The 20,969-nt window shown below is 42.0% G+C and overlaps 1 protein-coding gene across 5 annotated transcripts in view; it reads left to right on the top strand.

Moving 5' to 3' along the window:
- The window catches only part of LOC144821103 (uncharacterized), a 551,585-nt gene that overhangs the window by 480,770 nt on the left and 49,846 nt on the right, over positions 1 to 20,969 (top strand). For 4 of the 5 annotated variants that reach the window (XR_013608229.1, XR_013608223.1, XR_013608217.1 and 1 more), the window contains one exon: positions 170 to 302. The exons of the other annotated variant lie outside the window; for it this stretch is intronic. The gene's annotated coding sequence lies outside the window, so the exon portion shown is untranslated. The remainder of the gene's footprint in view (positions 1 to 169; positions 303 to 20,969) is intronic. 5 annotated transcript variants of the gene reach the window in all.

Raw genomic sequence — 20,969 nt, 5'->3', positions numbered from 1 at the left:
TAACGTGTCATATCTGTAAGCGGAGCCCTCCTCGTCCCCGGCTTTCGATGCATGCCAATGGATCGGTGGGATGAGACGGGGTGCTTTTCACATTACGTCATTCACTTGCAACAATGCCGCCCGTGCTGGAGAATGTGAGCTTTTTGTCTCTGCTTTGTCTCCTGTTTAGCGACTCATGCGCGAGACCCTGGAGTCCGGGATGGGGGCTCGAATAGCCTGTCTCTTTGGAGAGTACATTTTTGGCTCTGAAGATCTACGAAATCAGAAACCAGCTCAAGGGAAAATGTTGTGAATACGAACTGGTAAGTCTGTTGCTCAAGCCCTGCATATGTGTTTTTGTTGCCCCCAGTAGTCTATGTGCATGTGTTCGTCTCTGTCTGTCGCACGATTTCTTCCTACATGCGTCCTTACATTATCCTCTTTCAGAATCAGAAGTTCATCCTACCACTGCAGTTATGTTTTTAAACGTGCGTTTGGTATTTCAGTTGAATGCAGGCATTCCCACGCGCTTTTAAAAACCTATAGCTGTAGACTTAGTGTGTGATTGTGACTTCCTTCATTACCATTTCACTTTCCCCTAATAGTCTTTTATGAAAAAAAGTGGAAGCAACGCCTTAATAACCGGTGCTTAGTATAAATATGAAATATGTGGAAGTGATTGAAGTTCTCTTTGAAATGGAATAAACAGCATTAATCGGAAATGCTAGAACAATAGATTTTTCTAGTTTTCATACTCGTTTTAGTTGGGGTTCTAATCCAGTTATGTAGTGAACTGTTTTTGTACCATACAGGGAAGATAGAAATAGTAGTCTAATTTTACAAATTTCGAAGATGTAGCTTGGACCACTTTAATTATGTGGCAGGGTTGACCTAAATTATTTAGCGAAAAAGTGTAGTTATTTGGTGGTATGAGGCACATTTTCTTTTAATTATCTCATTATTTTGGCATTTTTACTTATTCTGGGAAAACGTTTCACCTCATTAATACCACTTTGACACCCACATACCGAAATAAGCAACCTAAACGTGACCAGTCAAGAATTGCAAAGGGCCTTCCACTGCGGGCAGCATGTGGTGCTACATTTTTAGTGACTTTTGATCTGATTAAACTAGAAACTTTTTTACTGTAATCTGCAGTTTATAAAGCACACGATGGATTGTTTGACACCTCCTGCAAATCCATAACCATGCTGGATGTGCTGCAGCTTCAAAATTGGAAAAGGCTAGTGGCCATGGAAATAGAGTTGGTGCACAAACTTGGTCTGAACACCTGTAACGCTAACTCACTGAAATAGTTCTGTTCCTTGCATCTGATGTGCACTGAGTCGTCAAATGCTAAGATTTGTCCAGTAAGAGCATCAAGTATAGAATTTGCTCTGATCCTCTTAACGCAGTTTGAGAACTGTGCTTGTCACATTGTGGCTCGCGTCACATTAGTTGTAATGGTAGATCCGATGACTGATAAGATGATCTTCGTGGTTACTCGTGAAAAAAAATCTCAAACAATATTGTGATGGTGCCTCTTGCAAAGTGCATGGAGCTTAATTACCAGTAAGCAAGGCGGTTCTGACATTTCTAATTTGAGTGAACCCTAACTTTGTTCCACGAGGCTACCCCAATACATTATTTACAACAGAGTGATCTGTCTTTAGAAAATAAATGCAACAAAAAATGTCCTCCTTCTTTCAAAACGTCACATTTTAAAGCCAGAGTGCAAATGTAATTTTTTTTTTCTGGAGCATTATTTGAAGCTGGCTGCTTCTCTAGTGTTTGTGAGTCTGATAACATGGGCAAATAAAAATTAAGTAGATAAATGTACCATAGCAGTGAGACTCAGATGGCAGACAAATGCGTTTTCATACACCGCTTTAGATTTAAGTGGGCTTGAGCCATTCACAAAGAAGTACCACAAAGTCAATCACATGCAGTTTCATGCCCGATAAAAATATCACAGTGAGGTATGTCACAAAAAGATTGACTCTAGTGTTAAAATAATCTTTTTAGAAAATGTAAGACTGGAACCTGATATATATTAATGCTAAATACTACCAGGCAAAAATATGCAGCAGGTAAAGCTAGCAAAAAGTAAATAGATTAGTTTAACAGTAAAAGATGTTAAGGCAGTCAACTGATGTGGCAGCCATCAACACAGAAATTACAACCACATCTCTTAATTACTCCTAAATGGCTCCCATAAAAAAAAATGTAGGAAAACAGTGATTTCACGTTTCTCAATGACATGCAAATGTTTTTTATGCTGTACCTGGAATATGAATACTTTAAGATCAAGAGTGCCATAGCAAACTGTACAGTGTTCTCATCCTTGTCCCATATCTCCGAAGTTTGTTTTTTGTTCTTTGTCACTGTACCCAGGATGCATTGACATGTGCAGTACTGGTAGAAGTTGGGGTTTTCGAGCTTATGGACATAGGTTGTTTTGTAACAAGCAGGCTCCCCATTTCTGTTTTCGGTTTCATTATCTTTGGTGCTGCCCCTCGCGCAAATGTCTACAGCATAGCCTTTGGACTTACATCTCCACCTACCCTTGCCACAAAGGCATTCTGCAGACCTCACTTTTTTATTTAAACATGAGAAAATGACCAATGCACCTAGACAATCAAGGTAGGTAGCCATCCTCCGACCGCTGGTTCCAGGGCTCTAAAGTATCAAAGGTGCAATTATACTTTGCAGAACACATTTCTCAAAATCTACCCTTTATCAATGAACCCTTATTATTTCATTTCTAATAATGTGCTTAATGAGAAGATGCTTCTAATTAAGTGAAGAAAATGTATGCAATGAAAAGGGTAAACTAATGAACATAAATTATTTCATATAATATACATTGATCCTCTCTATGCACTAACAGATAAGCTCCATTGGCATTGTATGAATTGAAAAACAAGCCTCGGAAGTTCTACCTTTCCAGGATTACACTTTTTTTGTTTATTGTGCAGATGTGACTTGAGGGTGTCAGTGTGTAACCTAGTAATAGAGCATAAAACAACATAAAAATGGTATAGTTAGCATACACACATAAATATATTTATATGTGAAAACTCAGTTTCGAATAGACGTACTAGCAAATCTTAATATTTGACAGATAACTATGGGGTGGGGGGCATGAATGAAGGGAAGCATCATTTTATTAAAGAACAATACCGAGCCGAGGATGAGGACCTCTGTCTTGTCCGTGTTCAGCTTCAGTCGGCTGATCTTCATCCAGTCGGCGACGGCCTTCATTCCTTCGTGGAGGTTGGATTTGGTGGTGAGGGGGTCCTTAGTGAGGGAGAGGATCAGTTGAGTGTCGTCAGCGTAGGAGATTATGTTGAGGTCATGCTTTCGGGCGACTTGTGCGAGCGGGGCCATGTAGATGTTGAACAGTGTCGGGCTGAGGGATGATCCCTGGGGTACTCCGCAGATGATCTTGGAGGCTTCGGATCGGAATGGGGGAGGCGGACACTCTGGGTTCTGCTGCAGAGGAAGGAGGTGGTCCATTCCAGGGCCTTGTCTTGGATCCCTGCGTCGTGGAGGCGTGTGCATAGTGTGCGGTGTCAGACGGTGACGAAGGCAGCGGAGAGGTCCAGGAGGATGAGGGCTGCGGTCTCACCGTTGTCCAGCAGGGTCCTGATGTCGTAGGTGGCGGCGATGAGGGCAGTCTGGGTGCTGTGGTTGCTGCGGAACCCTGACTGGGATGGGTCCAGGATGCTGTTTTTTCCAAGGTATCGGGTTAGCTGTCTGTTGACGATCTTCTCGATGACCTTGGCTGGGAACGGAAGCAGGGAGGTGGGCCGGAATTTCTTGAGGTCTGTCGGGTCCGCCTTGGGTTTTTTGAGTAGGGTGTTGATCTCGGCGTGTTTTCAGTTCTCTGGGAAGGTCACGGTCTCGAAGGAGAGATTGATGACGTTGCACAGGTGGGTTGCGATGGAGCTGCTGGCTTTGTTGAAGATGTGGTGCGGGAGTGGGTCTGACGGGGAGCCGGAGTGGATTGTGCTCATGGTCTTGATGGTGTCATCTATGTTCACGTTGGCCCAGGGTGGCAGGGGGTCGTGGTCGATGGTGTGCGGGGTGTCTGGAGTGTCGATGCCTGTTGGGGCTGTCTGGGCGTTGAAGCTGTTGTGGATGTCAGCGATCTTGCGGTGGAGGAAGGTGGCGAGGGAGTCGGTCAGGGCTTGCGACGGCGGGATGTCGTTGGTGTTGGAGCTGGGGTTGGAGAGCGCCTTAACGATGTTGAAGAGCTCCTTGCTGTTGTGTGCATTGTTGTTGAGGCGGTCTTTGAAGGAGGTCCTCTTGGCAGACTTGATGAGGTGATGGTGTTTGCGGATGGCGTCTTTGTGGGCTGCGAGGCTGTCCTGTGTCTTCTTATTGTGCTGTTTCTTCTCTAGTGTCCGGCATGTTCGCTTGGAGGCTAGGATTTCTGGGGTGAACCAGCTAGCTCTCTTTCTGGTGTCTCTGTGGGTGGGTTTCTTCAGCGGGGCGAGGGTGTTGGCACAGCCGTTGATCCAGCGTCTGAGGTTGCAGGCGGCGTCGTCGATGTTGGAGGTGTCGGTGGGTGGGCTGAGAGCGAGGTTTGCGGAGAGGTCCAGGAGGATGAGGGCTGCGGTCTCACCGTTGTCCAGCAGGGTCCTGATGTCGTAGGTGGCGGCGATGAGGGCAGTCTGGGTGCTGTGGTTGCTGCGGAACCCTGACTGGGATGGGTCCAGGATGCTGTTTTCTTCAAGGTATCAGGTTAGCTGTCTATTGACAATCTTCTCGATGACCTTGGCTGGGAACGGAAGCAGGGAGATGGGCCGGAATTTCTTGAGGTCTCTCGGGTCCGCCTTGGGTTTTTTGAGTAGGGCGTTGATCTCGGCGTGTTTCCAGTTCTCTGGGAAGGTCACGGTCTCGAAGGAGAGATTGATGACGTTGCACAGGTGGGTTGCAATGGAGCTGCTGGCTTTGTTGAAGATGTGGTGCGGGAGTGGGTCTGACGGGGAGCCGGAGTGGATTGTGGTCATGGTCTTGATGGTGTCATCTATGTTCACGTTGGCCCAGGGTGGCAGGGGGTCGTGGTCGATGGTGTGCGGGGTGTCTGGAGTGTTGATGTCTGTTGGGGCTCTCTGGGCGTTGAAGCTGTTGTGGATGTCAGCGATCTTGCGGTGGAGGAAGGTGGCGAGGGAGTCGGTCAGGGCTTGCGACGGCGGGATGTCGTTGGTGTTGGAGCTGGGGTTGGAGAGCGCCTTAACGATGTTGAAGAGCTCCTTGCTGTTGTGTGCATTGTTGTTGAGGCGGTCTTTGAAGGAGGTCCTCTTGGCAGACTTGATGAGGTGATGGTGTTTGCGGATGGCGTCTTTGTGGGCTGCGAGGCTGTCCTGTGTCTTCTCATTGTGCTGTTTCTTCTCTAGTGTCCGGCATGTTCGCTTGGAGGCTAGGAGTACTAGGGTGAACCAGCTAGCTCTCTTGCGGGTGTCTCTGTTGGTGGGTTTCTTCAGCGGGGCGAGGGTGTTGGCACAGTCGTTGATCCAGCGTCTGAGGTTGCAGGCGGCGTCGTCGATGTTGGAGGTGTCGGTGGGTGGGCTGAGAGCGAGGTTTGCGTGTAGTTGGTCTTCCGTGATTTTGCTCCAGCAGTGGTGGGGGATCTGTTGGGTGCGGTGGTGTGTGATGGGTTTCTGGAATGTGAAGTGGATGCAGCGGTGGTCTGGCCAGAGGAGTTCGGTGGTGTGGCTGAAGGAGAAGTGGGAGCTTGAGGAGAAGACGGGGTCGAGCGTGTGGCCGGCGGAATGGGTAGTCGTTTTGACGAGCTGCCTCAGTCCGAGGTTGTCAATCAGGGTGGTGGAGTTGCTGTTGTTCTGAAAGGTAGCATTTGAATTGCAGACGCTGAGCATACACAGTTCACTTTACTAGAGTCTTACCAGTTAATCAAATATGTCAATCATGGATAAACAATTCTAATCCCAATGTACAGAGGGAGCACTTGAACTTTAGCACTGATCAGCAGTGGTAAAGTGCCCAGAGTACTAAAACCAGCAAAAACGAAAGGTAGCACACAGTCTAAAATAGGCGATCATAAGCAAAAAAGACAAGAAAAACACGCCAAAGACGGCAGGTCTAACAGGAGAGATGCAGCTAAGTTGATGATTCGTTGTGGACTTGGTACCATTGACTGTGTGGACAGAGCTATTGGCACCAGTATGGCCATCCGTAGGCATGCTTGGATGAGGTCCACTGTATTTGTGGGAGATGTACAGGCTAGCCTGATGGACTTTCGATTTGACGGTGCCTACCTGTTTGGGGATAAGGGAGATTTGGCTCTATAGCGCTTTAAAGAAAGCAGGGCAACAGCACATTGCATAGGTCAGTCTCCCCTACTACACCAACTTCACCCACAGTCTTGCCCCTTCTGTGGCTGTGGTGCATGTTTTCAACATTGCCAACCAACTGAAACCAACTCTGCAATCTCCTCAGTCCTATTGTGGCCACCGTACCCACAGATCTTGTGGACATCAGGGTAGTGTAAGGCCCAGTCGGCCACCCCTTCAGTTGCTACAGCCCCTAAGCTTATTTTGCGTGTCATTCATGACACACAGACACCCTGTCAGAGGCAGGATCCGTCACTTTCTGCCAGCATGACAGGCAATTACATTGGACAAGTGGGTATTGCAGATCGTCCAGCGGGGTACGCATTACCAATTTGCAAAAACCCCGAGTCTCCCTCCAACCTCCAAACAGCTAATGGAGGACCATTTGTCACTTTGGAAGTTAGTGCAGTCTCTTTTGGCCAAAGGAGCCATTAGAATGTGCTTCCACCATAAGTAGGTCACAGTTGTTATTCCGCTACTTTCTGGTATCGATAAAGGATGGAGGCAACCACTCTATTTTAGACCTTCCTCCTCTAAATTCCTTACTTTGGAGCGAAAGATTCAGGAGGCTCATCTTGGTTCAGGTCCTTTATGCTCTTGACCCTTGATCCCTCTCCTGCAAGCCCGTAGGGGGCTACCTGTGGTTCACAGTGGATGAGGAGCAGTTCCAGTTTGCTGTGCTCCCCTTTGGCCTAACCAGTGCCTCTTGGGTGTTCACGAAAATGATGGTGGTGGTTCAGCTCACCTACAGAGGTCAGGGGTTCCAGTCTTCTTCTACCTCGATGACTGGCTGCTGAAGACAGCCTCTCCTCTTGCAGTGTCACTCACCTCCAGACTAAGGCAAACTTCCTAACATTGTTCGGGTTCATTATAACCATGCGGAAGTCACACGGACTCCTTCACAGCCACCTCCTTTCATCGGAACCATTCAGTACAGAGTACAGAGTATGATTTCAAGCCTACCCCCAGAGTGGAGTCCGGTTCTTTTGGGCTATGATCATGATATTTCAGCATCATTCCTGGATTTCAGTGAGGCTGCTGGGATCAATGGCCTCCTGCATCATGCTAGTCATTCTCGCAAGTGGCACATGTGGGCTACTACTGTGCTGGCACATGGAGTGCCTGTCTTGACATTTGCCAGGTGGCCGCACGGACCACACTCTATTCGTTCAACTCACTACTTTTTGGACAGTCCGGTCCATCGAGATAGACATTTTGCTTGCTCGGGCTTGCAGGACTTTTTGGGGTGAGCCAGTTCAGTTTCACCAACTGGGAAGTACTGTTTTTGTATCCATTTAAAATGTGATAAATCTGTAGTTAGAAGTTTCTATCAGAACAAGTTAATTCAATGACGCTTTTTCTGGTAGAGACACTTAACTGCAGATTTCTCACCGACCCTCCCTTCCGCCCCATTCTGTGAACTGGGCTCTTTCCTGCCTTAAAAGGTCCCAAGTTTGATTTCTGCTCAAAGGTCACAAGCAATCCAATTTTGACTGCGGGCCGAAATGAGTCCGAAAGCAACTGATGTCGTCGCGCTTGGGTGGCATCTCTACAGCCCTGTACATGTCCTGTCAAGGAGCTACGTTGATGCTGAGCTGTTGGTGCCTTGCTGACTTGTAGGAGTACTGCTTAAGATTTTCCGGATCCCATCTGACACCAGGGGGAAAAAAGGTTTGGAATATGCAGTTAGACAGTCTCTACCAGAAAGAATGTTACCAAAGGTAAGTAACTTGTTCTTCCGTCATATAAAAAGATGCAATCAAGTCTGAAATTTATTTTGAAAAATTAGGGTTTTCTCCTTTTTGAAGATGTCAATGAAGAAGATTGTTCTAATAGCTGGTGTAATTAAGTTCCCAGAATCTTGGTGTATCCCTGAAAATGTTTAATTTTTTATTTTCCAGTTTCTTTATTTCGTAGGAGATGTTGACCCCACGAAATGGTTAGATTTTTGGCAAGGTAGACTGGGAGGTGCTCAGAAATAGAGCTTTTATGCATGATGCAGGTAACTTTATATATGCTTCTCCTTCGAGTTTGAATTAAAGTAAGATCAGAGAGATGTGGTCAAATTTTCCAGTGCCTGTGGCCATCCTTACAACTGCATAAAGGGTTGCTTGAGAGGAACTGGATGTAGGTTAGGAATTAATGTAGTCAAGCCTTGACAAAAAAAGCAGTTGGATTATTATCTTAAAATCTAATATGAAAGGCTTTATCCTGTAATGGATTCCATAACTTTGGGTTTGCAGTTCAGAACCAAGAGGTGATTGAGCAATGTTTATTTTGAGACAGTACTGGGTGGTGGGTGAAGTAGGAGGAACACCGTTTTTCATTGTTGAGTTTAAAGTATTGAGGTATCATCGAAGCTTGAATATCTTCGAGGGCTCTGGCCATGTGTTGCACATCACCAGGGGAGGACATTTTTTAGATTGGCTGTCTTTCGTATACAAGTTGAAAGACATGTTAGTGCTGGTCAGAGATTAAAATGTACTGTGGATAGAATAGAGCCTTGGGGAACATCTGAATTAACTTGTGGAATCAGAGGTAAGATCTTTTGTTTTATTATGCCTTGGTTCGATTTATGCAGCCTAGAGGACAACCTTCTAAGTACTGTCCCATTTAACCCAATTTTTTCCTTAGTTAACAAGGAGTGAAATGATTCACTGTGTCGGAGGTGGCTGAGAAATATAAAAGAAGAAGGGGGCACAAGTCCCTTTGCTCAAGCATACAGAGAGCATCTTCGACTATTTTAGAGTAGCAGCCACCGTGTTGAAGCCTGGTCAAAAGTCCGATTGCATCTTATTAAACAAATTGTTTTATCAATTAATTGTTTGAGCCGGACATCAACACAGCGCTCTAGGACTTTAGCCAGTTAGCCATGACTGGAATGTTGTAGACCTGTTTGTAGTTATTTAAATTGGTTGAGTCCATAAGTTAATTTTTTAAATCAGTGTTGACAATTAGCCCATTTTCAAGCAGTCGTGGGGTTTTCCTTGTGAAAGAATGGTGTTGCTCAGGTTTATGCAGCAGGAGTGGAGGAAGTGGTGATTTCCTTATGAGGCGCTTTTGGTATTGGTTCATAGAAGTTATTAAAGTGTTTAGTTTTGCCAATCGTTTTCAGCAGTTTAGATGGGGAGGCCTCTTTGAAGTTCGTCCAGGTGGATTTTACATTTAAGGTAAAATCATTATGCTTTGTGAATTTAGGGGGTAGGAGAGAGAAAGTTCAATCTTTTTCACTTTCCCTATGAAGAAGCTAAAGAATTACTTGCATCTTTCTTTTGATGCATTGGTTAAGCTATCAACTAGGTACGGAGAGTGGCTTGCTTCACACTTTCAAAGTGTTTTTCATGTGGTTCTTTACTTGCTCAATCTCTTTTCTTGCATGTAAAGATTTATCTTGAAATTAGAGTTTTATAATTAGATATTCCTTATTAGAATTGCGCCAGATTAATTTCTATGGGCTTTTCACGCCTTTAGAGGCTTTCAGCATCTTCCTGCTGTTATTTGTCTTTCATAAATCACCATCCTAATTTTCTGTATTTTAATTGCTTAAGAGGTTACTGTGCCAATAATCCCTGTTATGCTTTCTTTATTGGGGTTTGCCAGCAACTTTTTAAGGAGATGGGATATGAAGTATGGTGTGTTTCACTTCAATGATGAGAATGCACCTATTTAGATTTCTTAAATTTCTCACCTAGTGCTTATGCCCCGTAGGTTGATCATTCTTTGATAATTTTGCAGAGTGAAGAGACAAGGGAATGAGAATATGGTCTAACCATTCAACTTGAATTGACGTATCATTTTCTATTCTTCCTTTTTTGGTGATTAGGCGATTTGGTGTTTCACCTTCTATGTAAGTGGGGTTGTGTAAAATTGTTTGAGAAAGTTGCCTGTAGAAACTGGGAAATGGCTATTGTGGGTGATTCCAATTTGTCTACCCATTGAAGATTAAATCACAACGGAAGATGCTGTGGCTTGATTTAAAGAGTGAATAAGTGAAGACCTCAATCAATTGCTCTCCAAGGATTTTGTTGTCTCTATGCTGGTGATATTACACACATATTTAGTGAGTTTGGGACAATACACATGATAGCTACTAACAGCTGGTAATTGATGAATGACTGCTACCCCACCTCTGCTTTGTCTAATCTGTCTAGGGAGATGATTTAGTAGTCTGAAGGTATAATGCTTCCAGACTCAGTTGAGTGTTTTCATCTATCTAGGTGCAACTGAAGAAAAGAAAATATAGGTTATCAAATCAGCATATAAATGTTTTTGTATTGGATAACATTAACTGTCCATTCACTTGATTTGTAAACGGGTATGGTACATACCATATTTATCAGTGCCACCGATGTATAATTTCTAAAGTTTAAATTCCCAGCTGCGTATCAGAAGTAATATCATTGCTAATAAAAATTAACCTTTCTATAAGTAACATAAGAAGTAAGGCAATATTTAGTATTAAAGTTTAAGGTAATGTATCTAGAAGGGGACAGAAAATCCATCTGGTTCTTGAGCTTAACCCGTCCTCTGCTTTTTGAGAGGTAATGTCACCTCACCTGTAGTGGTTGGCTCGACCAGACCAACCATGTTAAAAGGTTGCTCTGCATGACACATTATTTTACCATAACATTTTCTAACTTTTGTTTAAAAACAGGTGCAAAATTATTTTATCAAATAAGCTTCTCTGTGCTATTCTTTTATTGTTACCAGGTGCAATACTAGCGCAGTATCTCTGTAATTCAATTTAAGGGATTTGTGGAATGTATTAACTATAGCATGTAACTTTTAAGGGCGCATTTAGTATTGTGACCCAGTTTTAGTTTTGTTATGTATAACATTTGTATGAGGATAATGAAATATTGTTGTATGGGAATACACTTTACAAACACAGTACCTACACCGCAAACTAAAATCGGAAAACTGTTTAAGGGGAAATCTGACTTTTTCCATGTAAAAGAAAATTTCTTCTTTGTGAGCTTTGTCAATTAGAGCCAACAGTTTAGTTCCCTACTGCACTACGAAATGAAGTGATCACTAATTGTATGTTGAGATTATGCTCCTTTTTTGATAATTGGAACCAGATAGGGCACACACCCTCTAGTCTTGGTCAACATTTATTCGAGTCCAAGACAAGGTTACTGTGAAAAAGCTCTATTTTGGTAGGAGTCAGGTTAAGGTGGTTACAAGCATCTCTTCCTATACAGGCAGACAATAACCACTAATTCAGGCTTCTCAAACATCCCACAACCAGAGGAAGACCGATTGTTGTCTACTTGTGTAATAGTCAATAACATCAGCATGAACATGCTTTTTAATTAATTGAAGGTAGAAATCAAAAAGGAAAGGCGATATTGCTAGAAACTGTTGAAGGCACCATTTAGCTGGTTTGAGAGTACCTATTGGGCAAAACATTTTACAGAGTCACTTACAAACAAGCTGAAATATTATCTGCTTCTAACCTGATCAGGTAGAACAGCAGTGGATTGATTTCCCATTTTGTATTCATGCCATTTAACGTAGTACATGTTATTTATCTCTTCTATTGTTGAAACGCCAAAGAGGTAGTTGGAGCATATGCTGCTGCGTTAACAAATAAAATCAACCAAGGAGAATGTGGTCATTGACACACCTGCAATTAAACTTTATTCGCATATCTTCAAAAAGTATCATAGCATCACTTTTTTGTGATCATGTCTGGAAATAGCCAATTGAATAATACCTCATCAAATTCTGAAGTTGTGCAAGAACAGTCTGATTCAGATTTAAAGAAAAAAACATTAACTGAGAATGAGAGTGGTACCCTTTACCGCTTTTGTGAGATCAAGAGATGGCCTCTTTAAGACTTAAGTGACCCCCTCCCCTACTAAGTTTTAATGCCAGCAAACAATTACTGCATAACATTAAATTATCACTTTATTGGGTGGATCAATCAAAGAGAAAGTTTAAGTCTTTTAGACTCCAAGGTGGTCAGTTAAAGCATGCTAGGGCCAAACATCATTTGAATGCAAGCATTTTCCAAATCAGCATACTAGGTAGTTGACATATAGAAAAAATCTTGTTTCTGTACTTTTAAGGTATGTTTTCTTTCTCAAAGGTATTTCAGACATTTTTAGGTCTCGGCCTGCGTAGGCTGCGCTTGCGCAGTCTGGCCAGCGAGATCTTATGTTTCTTAGTGTGGAGCTTTAACCCGCCCCTCTTCTCCATTGGCTGGCCTCCTAAATGCTGGCCAGCCATTGGAGAAGAGGTTTGTCCTTTAATTTAAGCCCCGTCTTTTCGGGATTGAGGGGTGTGTTTTTTCGCTTCTCTCCTCTTCCCATTGGCTGGAATTTTACATTCCAGCCAATGGGAAGAGGAGAGAAAGAAAAACACGCCTCCCAGTCCGAAAATGACGGGCGTTTCTCCGAGGCATTTCTGCGTGACCTCAGAGAAACATGGTGGTGTGGAGCGCTCCTCTCTTGTTGTTTTTTGCATCCCATTAGACGTGCTGTTGCCCTTGGTTCACATTTTTGCTTGTTTTTGGCATTCCACCACGAGCGGACGGGTCCCGGCCGTACACGTGCAAATTTGTGAGGGCTTGTGTACATTGTTTATCAAACCACCCAAATTCTTTGTGTTTGCTACGGTGCTTTAAAGTTTATTCAATCAGTAAGGTAGGAATATGCCAAAATGATTCCGAAAGTACTATTACCGCAAATGTTTGTAAATGCAGCCTCTTTAGGGCAGGAAAGTTATTCAGAAGGAAAATATTCTAGAAACTGTTTTCTTGGACTTTTCGAAAATGGGAAATACTTGCCATTATCAGTCTTACACATTGCTTTCAGATTAAGACCTTCCATGCTCACGACAAGCTCAGCTCGTCATGAGGCACAGTGGTGCTGTGCTCATGAAGAGTTGAGCTCGTCATGACTGCTGCGGCGCCCCCACGCGGGGATAATTCAACCGCTGTGCTGAGTGTTCTATTAAAACGGGCGTGGTCATGACGAGCTCAGCTCGTCATGAGCACAGCGCCACCGTGATGCATGACCAGCCGAGCTCAACATGAGCACCGCAGCGCCGGGCGCGGCTGCCCCACCCCTCCCCCTACCGCGGGGGAATTAGCCCCGCGGTGAAGGGGTTAAAGTCTTGGTAAACCTACCATCCGTGTTTCTACACACTGTGCGCTTGTTTATGAGTCCGATCGTTGAACGTATGGGTGCAGAGAAACTTTTAGACAAAATTCCAATCCTTTCTTCTTTTGGGATGTTAGTAATTTTCTGATGGAGGTTCTTATTTGATAAGGAATTTGTGGAGGAAGTAGTTGATCTCCGAAAATTAGAGGGGCTGATTATTATCCTTAACCAGGGAAACCTTAGTGGAAATACCTTTCTTTAGGCAAATAGCACATTTAAATAGCAATTATAAAATCTTGGCAAAATTATTAACCAAGAAGCAATAACTGACATTTCCAAGTTGATCCACCTGGATCAAAACATGTTTATTCCAAAACATAATATTGCCAATAATACACATTGTTATATAGAACACATTGCTTTATTCACTTCACAGCGTATCCCTGTGGCTGTCCTATTTGGATGAAGAGTAACCATTTGATATTTTGGGTTGGGATTGCGTTTCTCCACTCTAATTAGAATGGGATTTCATCCCCACGTCACCAACTTAATGTAGGCACTTTATATTTAATTCCGAAAAATTAGGCTCTGTCTCAGTTTCAAAGGATAGACAGTCTTGATGCCTTCTCGCTGTAATTATTTGTACACGTTTCCACAGCTATTGGCAATATTATTTGCACATCCAGGAGGTACTTCCAACAATCAATGATATTGACAAATATGAACTATATGCAAATGTCCTGGAGTTACTTTTATTATTAGTGTGGAAAAGTTAATCTAGCCAAACAATAATTGCCACTTTTACTGATTTGAAGCGTCATTACATAAACTCACGAGGCCCCACTCTTTAAAGCAACAGTCACTGTTCTTCCAGAATTTCGACAGGAAGACTAACTACTTTCCCTGAGATGTATCGTGGTATTTGTGTTATGGAGAATCAAACGGACTTTTATGAGCAAAAGCCTCTTCCATTAAGTCAAAATGCTATCACATTAATGGACAGATGGAAGCATCTTCTACCCTCCATAATGTGAGGGTAGCCTTTGTTAAAATGTTTATTCTTCCACTATGTTTCTGTTTTCTAATTTACCCTATTATTTACATGCTATATACTTTGCTAAACTTGAAAGTGTGACCAGAAGTTTCATCTGGTTCAATAATGAACCACACTCAATTCTTAAACATCTACATACCAATACATTAAAGTACAGCACTCAAACTTCAAATTCTTAAACGTTAACATGTAGCTTCCTCCACTCAGTCTTTCAAGGTTTTCATTGGAAGGTAATCAACCTTCAGAGAGCTCATTGTTGCCCTTAATAATGGGTGATTTAAATATCCAATGCCATTTTTTTCTTCAGCTACCTCAGAAACCCAAAAGGTACAATATAAGGCTGTATTACTAATTGTAAATCATATAGCATCTCTTGTCGCATACAGGGACTACGTTGAGAGACTGCAGCATCTTAGTTCTTTCCAATGAGTAGAGACTGCTTGTAGTTTGGAAAATAAGTTAATAAAGCATTTTGTGAACACCTCAATGTCAGACAAGATGATGGATTTGGGCTATTTGAACATTTTAAAAAGGCACCTACTAAAGTTCAAGATTGTTACTTTCATACTCTCAAATCTTTTATTTTTACATGTTTTTCTCTCAATAAGATATTAGTATTTGCTACATAGACACATACACACACATTGGGGTCGATTCCGATCCGGTAAAATCCCCGTCCGTACGAATCGTATCCGGAGCCGTTTCCGTACGACTCGTACGGACGCCGTACGACTGGACGATTCCGATCCCGATCGGCCGACCCGGACGCGATTCGTACGGTACACGTCGATTCGTACGGAAAAGCGCACGATCACCTACACACCGTACGGCGCGTACCCCCCATGATCGCAGGGGTACACGCCGTACCCCTGTGATCATGCGGGGTACGTGCTGTACACCCAGCGTACATGGGGTACGTGCCGTACACCCACCGTACATGGGGTACGGTGCGTACCCCATGTACGCTGGGTGTACGGCACGTACCCCGCATGATCACAGGGGTACGGCGCATACCCCTGCGATCATGGGGGGTACGTGCCGTACCCGGGGGGGGGGGCGTTCCGTACCTGTTTCGGCGCGAACTCTGCGTTTACGACTGTTTTCGGCTCCCGTAGGAAAAGGGTCGTACGGCGCGTGCCCGACACGATTCGTACTTGCTGGGTCGTCAAAACCAGCCGCGAACCGTAGTGATGTCGCGTACAGCCGGTTCCGAGTGAAACTCGTACGGAGATTTGAGTCGTACGGAGTCCTGTACGACTCGTACGGAGTTTGGCACCTGGTACGGATCGTACTTCGTCGTACGTACGGGACGTCTACGGGTACGATTCGTATGGGGAAAAAACTCTCCGTACGACGATTCGGAGCGCATTTTACCGGATCGGAATCGACCCCATTATGTCTGGAATTTGGCAATGATTAGAATATTTACCTGGTTTAAGATATATCTCACATTGGTTTATCCAAAACTGGATCAGTCATCTTATCAACTACTTGATCAGAGATTTGGGATTTCACTTACTCCCGTCTCTGGCATGATAGTTTCTTTTCTACCTGGGTGTAGTTACATGCTTGAACAACCTAAAAAATTAAACAGTGTGATTTTTGATAAGTGTCCCTGGTGTTGTATTAATAATATTAGAATCTGGTTACACATAGTACAGGCCGAACTGAGTCTGGAGAAGTATTTGGAAGTTAGATTTATATCTGTGGGTCATATTGGTTGGCTTTGAACCTCAGTATGCTGGGCTACTCTTAAAATAGATGGACTACGCAAAAATTGCAGGAAGCTACCAGATATTACTATGTTGAGAGCTGGTTTATCAATTAAATATAGATGGAACTTACTTCAGTTTGTTTTCAGTTGAAGCAAAAAAATGTTTCACATACAGAAACTGTCATATTGTTATGCCATAGGAAACTGGATGCAAAAACGTTCTGTGAAATATAGCATCTATTTAACTGAACTATGAAGAAATGCAACAAACTCTATAGATTAAAAAGCACTTTAATTCTGCTGCCCTGTTATCATCTGAAGCTACCCTGTTCTTGAATTACCAGCACTTTAATAGTACATTTGGGCCCGTCTATTTGAATGAAATAAATAATGAATTCCTTAGAAACCTATTTAATGATTCTTTTATTATATGTATTGTATATACTCCATTAACTCTATTTGACATATTTTTCTAGAGTATATTTTTGAAATACAATTTTTTTTTTTAAAAGAGACTTTTTTTTCCAAAATATCTTCGCATGTACATGTAGCTGGGTCCTTGGGGTTAGTTTGGCTGTGTTGAAGTACATTGTGTTGGAGAACTTTGAGATGAAAACTTCTGAGGGAACCTTTTGCTATGAGAAAATAGACAGAGATCTAGTCATTAATCAATAGCTGATGAGGATTGAGGCAGCTTGGTGTCCTAAAATACTATCAACATACCTCCATGTGTGTTTACTATAAACCATATATAAACACGGCCTTTTTGAAAAGACTAAGCAACAATAATAGAAGTATATCTGCAGTATATTGACCAATGAGAATGAATTCAAATATGTGACTTGCTATTTTCACAAATCTGTTATTTTCACAAACTTAAGGCTTATGGGATAATTTAGAAGATCTGTTTTTTACAGACTCCTCTGAGGCGTCAGTCTTTGCCACCACCTTTCTACATATTTAGGGCAAAATATCTTTTTGGTGATTTATTTCTGACAAATGTGATCTACTCAGCACAGCTGGAATACATTTATCAGACATTAATGCTATGTGGACCACCGTGTCAAGAGAGCTTGTAAAGCATCTTTTTTTTGCTTTTCGGAAACTAACGCTCCAAGCAGTAAATTGTTTCTACAGGACAAAAACTCAATGACCCTGAAAGTCAGGGAGTTTCTCACTATAAGTGGTTCACCCTCATCTAAAAATGGTGGGATAATCACAGGTTATTTTGTGGGTCTTACTCCATCAAACCCTAAATGAAAGCCTTAATCTCTCCACCTTCTGAAATTTGAATGAAACGGTTGAAAGATTTAAAACAATTTTCTGAAATGGTCAAACATGGCTTTCTTTTACCCCGGTCTCGATTCCTGCTGCTATTAGATCATTCGCTGGCTAAAAGAAACTTTCAGACTTTGATACAAGATGAAGCATGACCTGCTGCATATAATTTTTAATCTATGGGTATCAAAAGTTTGTATTATGCAGATTCAGTGTCACTGAGTTCCTGATTTATGGCCTACCCATAAATGGCTGATTCCTGCTTTTTTCCTGCACCCACACACTCACATATGTTTCTCTTGTGAGTGTTGGTTGAGGTTGTGTTAGCAATGTGTTAATTTAATTTATTTATGGGGTGGCTGAAAAAACTCAGAGCGTGGGACTGAGCTGATAGCTTTTGAGAATAACCGTTCCCCTTGATTGAAACTTTCCGAAGCAGTAGCAGAGTCCCCCTGCTGCAAAGGGTTGCTGTTGCTGCTCCTTCAATCTTATTATTTTTTTCAAAGAAAGCGGATCTACTTTAACTAAGTACCTATTGTTGAAAAATGTTGGAATCCATCAGATTTTCATCTTCACACGTCTGGGCATGCTACTGCAACCAAGGAAAATGGACCCTATCCAAATTTGATAGGTAGTAAAATGCAACTGTTAATGAGGTGCAGTGGGCACCATTCACCCAAGAGCCTTTAGTGCCACTTCATTTAATGAAATCTATCCCTTGTATATAATGTATTGAAATATACTACTTAAGTAATGAGCAAGATTTGTAAGTTTAAATGAGCCCACTCTCTTAATTTTGTATATATGGAACTGTATGTAAAATTAGTTTGAACTGATTTTTTCAAAGTTGGAGGTATAGCTTAATTTGACTCTTCTTATTCTATATTACAAAGCCAAAAATGTTTCTTTTTCCTAGTATATTGGTGAACTAAGGATGACCTATGGTCTCCAACACTAGACTTTATATTTTTGTACTGTTCTATTTTAATTAGTGTTCTTTTGTGAACTTTGTTTAAATAGTATATGTAGTTACATTCTCTGTAGTTACATTCTCTCGCTCCATCTGTGCCTCAGTAATTAATTAAGTTGATCAATGTATTAACTTATGAGCATTCAGAACAACAAAGATATAGTTTTTTTTTGTTGCCATAAACAACTGAATCTAGCATTTGGAAGGCCTGCAAAATGCTTTGATACTTCACAGCTTGTGTTGTGAATCTAAAAGTGTGCGCAGTTTTACAAGAGACATGCATTTGTCTATAGTAGATGGTTACTGGATGTAGTGTGTGCTTTTGCGAGAAATTGAAGTATTAGTTGAAGGTGAGTGAGCCACAAAAGCTACTAAATATACTTGTGCTTAAAAATCTGGTAGCTTGACACAAAGCAGTAAAACTCAACTTGGAGGCAGTGTAAAGTGTAAGCACAACAGCAGAAAAATGCCAGACCAAAATGACAAAAATCCAGTTTCCAATGCGACTCACAGGGCAGGAACAAAGACTTCCTATTCTACGGGATTGACCAGACATTAAGACATCCACGTGGGGGTAATAGAGAATTGATGTTACGAAGGAATGAGGCGTCTTGGATACTGAAATTGTGTACAACAGAACTTGGTTTGAATATAGAGCAAGAATTGCATTATTTTTTAGGAAAAAAAATATGTAGCAGCTTGTAACCTTGCTGCAGGTTTTAACTGTCTGTATCTGTAGTACTTACCTGTGTCCTAACTATTCAACCTGTCGGGTACATATCAATGCATTATATGAACTTGAGGAATAATTATGAGGTACTGGTGCTTATTATTTGGTCAGGATGTAATATGTAAATAATATCTTGAATTAAGGACTAGGATGATGCATAATTGGGTTAAATGCTACATTTAGACGCGGACATCATAATGATAAAATATCCTGGGACATATAGAGAAATTAGATATGCATATAATGATTGAACTGAGAAAATAGGCTGCTGGTATATCACATTACACATAACATTTCCCACCCTTGTTCGCATTATTGCCTCTAGAGCAATGAACTGCCATGATTGTTTTTATTGTAAACTTCCATTGCTGATGTAAAGCGCTCTGATACCCTCAGGTGGAGCTAGCACTATATAAAACCTTCAAAATAAAAATAAATAAATAAAAAAGACAAGCACCAATACTGGCAATATGAGGTAATAGAGACCTTGGTTTTAGCTGTGGCTGGTAATTGGTCCAAAGAGTTATACTTACTCCAAGATAGCGGAATGAATTGCCGGTAATGAGTGGATACTCTATGTGGATACGTTTCATCATAAAGCATTCCTTTATGATGTCAGTCGTGTGTTTTTTCTCGTGGTTATATCGGTGACTTATACATTATAGAAAAATATACCTTTGTATTGAAATAGTATGGCATATGTGATTACGCACAAAATAATCTGGCAATATACATATACTTTTCAGGGATCAGGGTAATTACGCACGTACACAAAGATAATATTAGGGCCGAAAGAAAGGAACGCATAGTCTTTGTACGCAATGATGTCGTTAGGCATAACGTGTTTCTGTATGAATTAAACATTTCTAAAATGGCGTTGCCACTCACATAGCATTGTGAAGCTCTTACGAATAGACTGTCATGTGACCATGGACGTGAGGTCAAAATTGCCGGTTTTCCTGCACTCGTCCTTGTACTTGAGGAGACGGCGTGAGGGCTCTGGACACAGTACAGGAGATTTTGAATGGTGAGCAGGTAGAGGGCAACTGGGATTTTTTCCGGTAGTGCCACTTTGTCGGGCTACTGATACTAGGTGGGATATCATGTGTAACTGTAGATATGCTGATACTAACTTAAGGAAATAATACGAGTGGATTGCAACTATGATTGTAATGATATAAGATGTTGTACCTGTCTGTGCAAAAATTTGATAATACCTCACGTATAAATTATTGATACTTGGTTGCGACATTCATGTTAAATTCCTGATGAAGGAAGGGTGTTGAGTATAACGCTTGGGTATGTGTTAGTAAAGAAAGATTGCACACCTTGTCTGCTCAGAATTATGGGGCATAGCGAGAAACATAGCAATCTAGGGATAAGCATGCAGCCATCAAACGCATAGGATGAAACTAGAATATCTGTGTACACTATGATATATACATAGCAGATTCAGACACATTCTTAGACTGGTGGTGTCCGATTTGCTCTCTTGAGGTGATTTAACGCATATACCGAAGAGGGAGCGTCGTAATATTGGACCCTGCCATTTACATTTTCCTCACGCCGGATTACCGTGTGGGTTGGAATTATCACCACACGATAAGTATGTACAGATGTGAGTTTTCACTTAGATGTAATGTGAACCAATCTTGATTGAATACCATTAAGAATGTAAACTCATACAAAAATTATTTTTGGTTTTGTTTTTCTCATCTAATGTGTAGTAAGTCTAATTGGAGACAGTGAAGGTATGTATCAATTTTGTAGTTGCAC

The sequence above is a fragment of the Lissotriton helveticus genome, chromosome 1_1, assembly GCF_964261635.1.
Source record: "Lissotriton helveticus chromosome 1_1, aLisHel1.1, whole genome shotgun sequence".
Taxonomy (NCBI): Eukaryota; Metazoa; Chordata; class Amphibia; order Caudata; family Salamandridae; genus Lissotriton; species Lissotriton helveticus.
The sequence above is the reverse complement of the archived record's forward strand: the minus strand, read 5'-3'. Positions and strand labels throughout refer to the sequence as shown.